The 4,327-nt window shown below is 38.8% G+C and overlaps 1 pseudogene; it reads right to left on the bottom strand.

The window, feature by feature from the left end:
• Positions 1-286: 286 nt before the first annotated feature.
• LOC142139157 (E3 SUMO-protein ligase KIAA1586-like) lies at positions 287-3,824 on the bottom strand (annotated as a pseudogene).
• Positions 3,825-4,327: the final 503 nt, after the last annotated feature.

The raw sequence follows: 4,327 nt of genomic DNA, 5'->3' as shown, positions 1-4,327 counted from the left end.
TGGAGTAAACTATATAAAAAGTATAATTTTCTAATGAAACAATCTGGAACAGATTATTTTCAGCATTTCACAACGCATTGTGTCTTCAGGAAAGCTGGCTAACATAGCATTTGCAAGTAAATGATTCAAGAAGAGAAAACATCTTAACAAAAACAAAGCCACAACACTATTTTGAAAGGGTGTTCTACTTAGACATTACTGGTTTTAAAAACAGTACTTTTAACATGGATACATCGGTTACACTAGTCGCAAGTAATAATGGAAGAAGAGGGGCAACATTCTAGGATTAATACAAGAATCCAGTAGCAGATTTAGAAAGCTGCAACAGGTAGATGAGAGCAACACAGATTTAATACATAATTTGTCATGTCTAAAGAGGCGCAGTCGTGGCCCATGTTGACCACTCCCAACACTATGCAGCCAGACCACGCCCTCTTAGGCATATAACTCTCTCCTTACTTACCTGTGAGGAGGGGGGTGGCGGGGCAAAAAAGTTGATATTGACTACAAATGTTGTAGCTCAAAATTGTTGTACCTGTGCTTCCAAGTCTTTGGAAACATCCCTGTAAAATCAATCTGCACCTACATTTCCAGTTTAGGAAAATAGACATGGTGGGCATATTACAAATGTCACATTAAGTTCCAACCTACTTCCTTACACTTTAGCACTACCCCTATGATTTTTATGTTTTTCTTTAAAAATGTATTTTTGCTGCATGCAAATATATCCAGTTCAGCTAACTAAAGTGTGACATTAAGGGCCGGATTCATTAAAGGGATGCAATACGAACATAAATTCCATTAAAAAAATAAAAAAGCAAAAAACACCAGATGTAATTCGGGCATATTTGAGTTCATACTCAACATGGAGTAGATCTGAAGAAATGTGTTACGGGTTGCGGCGCTACGCACAGTGGTGGGATTCAAAAAAATGTCCTAATGACCATTTTAACTGTACCAAAAGATATACCGAAAGGTAGTCTAACAATTCACGCATTAAATATTGCAATAAGAACAGTAAAAGAGGTAAAGACAACTAGATTATGTGTAACGGAAGATTTGTAATATTAAATACCTCATAAACAGTTAGTGAAGATATTTCCATATTGCTGTTTGATTGGCGTCCTCACTTGCAATTTTTTTTGCTTTTATCCGAGCATCATCAGCTGTGTGATTTACCCTTAACCATCTTTGCACTGCAGGAGTAGGATTCCATTCCTTCAGCGGTAGGCCGATAAGACCGATAATCATAATGTTTGATATATTGGAAACAGTTAGCCGACTTCTCTTCTCAGAACATATAATGTTCATCTTTGAAAAACCCCTTTCTGCTTCTGCTGAACTTACAGCAATTGTTCTGACAATATTTCGAGCTCTTTGAACACTTTCAGGAATTGAATAGTTCTCGTTGCTTTTTAACACATTTTCCACAAAATCTCGATACTCATTAATCTCAATTTGGTAATTGAAAAATGTATTAAATACATGCAATTGCTCTTCAGCTGCTTTCCATGGAACTATTACTTCTTCAATATTCCAGTAATCTGGCTCCAAAAACTTGAGAAATTGTAATGTATTACTATCATCAAATTGGCTACAACTTGCTTTTAAATGGCCACAATCCATTAATCTTTTTTTTAAATTCGTTACAATGCCTTGTAAGAGTGTTTTCCGAGGAAGGCCAACAAACCGAGGATTTTCTACAAAATCGATTTTTTTGTAGCTTTCTGAAGTAATTAATTCATTAACCTTTTTTTCGTATGGACCCTTTTCTTTTTCAAGCATTTCAAATGCTTTAATAGATCGAATCACAAGTTTTTCAGCCTTTATTATGTCTGTATTTCTTGCAGTGCATTGGAAAGCAGAGAAATTTCATTTAAAATATCAATCATCAATGCCAAATCAGTTAAAAAAAATATATTTTTAAGACGGGTAGCCATACCCAAGTACTTGGCATTTGAAGAAAAATAGTGATGTAGTGCAGGATAAGCGCGCCACACAGCTAGGGTTGACCTTAAACTACAGGCAGCCCATCTTGGTCCCAAAACTCTACCAATCTTAATAATTTCAATTCCAAGTTGTTCGGATATTTTGGTAAGTTCAATCTGGTTCTTATTGGATTGATGAAAAATAGTATATATCTTATCAAGGAATATTTTGAAATTATTTACTTGCTTTATTTCCTTTATTGAGTCATCTAAAACAAGTTGGAGGCGATGGTTTAAACAGTGCCATATTATTATGTTTGGGAAGTCTTTTGTGATCCTAGTGCTCACTCCAGATTTTCGCCCAAGCATAAGACTTGCATCATCAGAGCAAAATCTGTAAGTAGTTCTTGGTAAGCCCAATTTTATGTAAGCTTTCCAGAACTATAGAACATATTGTCTCTGCATCTTGTTTTTCCAATTCAACTAGCTCAACAAAAATTGTTGGAGATGAAACTGAGTCCTCAACTTTTAAGAACAGTATTATAACTGGTTTACAAGATATAGTTGAAGCTTCATCAATAATCAAACATATTTTCTTATGTTTTGCAGTAATTTTAGTAAATATTTCTTTTTTAATTTCCTTGGCAATAAAATCTACTATTTTCACAGCAGTTTTACGTGAATGCAATCCTATTCCCATATCTAATCCATTTTTCATTTGCAGTTTGATCTCATCTTCTATGTCTGAAAATGGTTTACATCTTTTTGTCAGGCTGTAAATTGTATTAAATACTCTACAAGTAGTACTGAAATATTTTTTATTCATTGTATCTACTACGTTTGTTATAGTATCCTGCTCACGTATTTTGAAGTTGTCTTTACAAATGTTATGAGCCTTTGATGAAAAATGTTCTTTCATTTTTTTCCTTAGAGAAGCTTGTTGTACCATTCTGTTTTTCCCTGATGCCTCAATCTGAAAACCTTTCCACTCTTTTGACACATGAACACTTTTCTCTTTTATGAAATCATATTTCGCACAATACTCACAACATAACTTTTTGTTACAAATGCCCAGGCCTTCATATTTTTCTTTAAAATTTTTATATTGTTGCACTGACCAGCATACCGGAAGACTGTCTGCAATATTGGAGTTGTTGTGATTTTCTATTTCAATTGACGTGCTGCTTTCTTCACACTGGATTGGTTGTGCTAGTGACTGTGTTGAACCTTCCAAGGGCAATTCTGATACAACAGCAGAATCTGACTTTGTTTTCTTATTGAAAAAATCTCTCAAAGTATGTTGCCTTTTCATCCTTGTTTCAAGGGCTACATAAAAAACATAAAAAAAATTGTATATAATAACATTTATTTATGGACATGGAAGTAGAAGCATACATCTCAGCCTCACTCTAATTACAGAAGTCATGGTCCCATGGCAGCATGAAGAATCTTCATCATACTACTGCGCCATTTTGATTCCTTCCTCCCACCCCCACCACTACAGGCTAATTAAAATGGCTCCTCTCCTCTCTGGCCAGCCCTCAGCCAGCCCAGCAACCAGCCCAGCCATACTGGCTTCCCTCTCAGTCTCTCCCCAATTTGTGCAGCTACCTGGCAGCCCCTGAGCTAACCTTCTCCTCCTCAGCAAGCTAGCAGCAGCCTTCAGCCGCCCTTCCCCTTTCTTGCCACATTAAACGCTGCAGTGACAGGCTCAGCACATCAGCATCATCACGGTTACTCACCCCAGATGCCAACGGTCGGCGGCGGTGAGTGACCCAGTAATGTCTGTACTCCCGGCCCGGGCTGCCTGTCTGCTCTGCTCTTCTGCGCTGCCGCGTGATGGTGGCCGATGGTGGCTCCGAGGCCTCCGCCCTGAGCTGGATTTTCTTCTCGCATCTCTCCTCTGCACAGTCTGTTGTGCATTCAGGACACGTGTAGGGGGAGCCAACCAATCATTGCAAAGAACAAGGGAGGCAGGGTGGGGCTTACATGATGACTGACAGCCTGGACAGCCCTGCACAGCTTAGAACAGCAGAGCCAGGCCGGTGTGAGCTATTAAACTGATTTGGGATCATTGTCCAGGCCAGCAGGGCAAGCTGCAGTGCACAAGGTGTAAAAATTTAAAGCAGCCGCACAGCAGGCCAGCAAACGGTTCTGTCGAACAGCAAGTATTTTAGGAATCGGTTCTATAGAACCGGTGCGAACCGGCTGAATCCCACCACTGGCTACGCAGCATCCTGGCGTGAGGTAGCAGCCGAGCATGTGCATCAGTTACAATCACACTATCTTTGTGGCATAGAGTAGGAGGGTGTAGGGACATCCTCCAACTCCAGGGGGAGCTCTCGCATAATTCTATTTGTCATTTATATTTTCATACATGTTCTTGGTTTGTGATATGA

This window comes from Mixophyes fleayi, chromosome 1, assembly GCF_038048845.1.
Source record: "Mixophyes fleayi isolate aMixFle1 chromosome 1, aMixFle1.hap1, whole genome shotgun sequence".
NCBI lineage: Eukaryota > Metazoa > Chordata > Amphibia > Anura > Limnodynastidae > Mixophyes > Mixophyes fleayi.
This window is presented reverse-complemented; position numbering and strand designations above follow the sequence as displayed.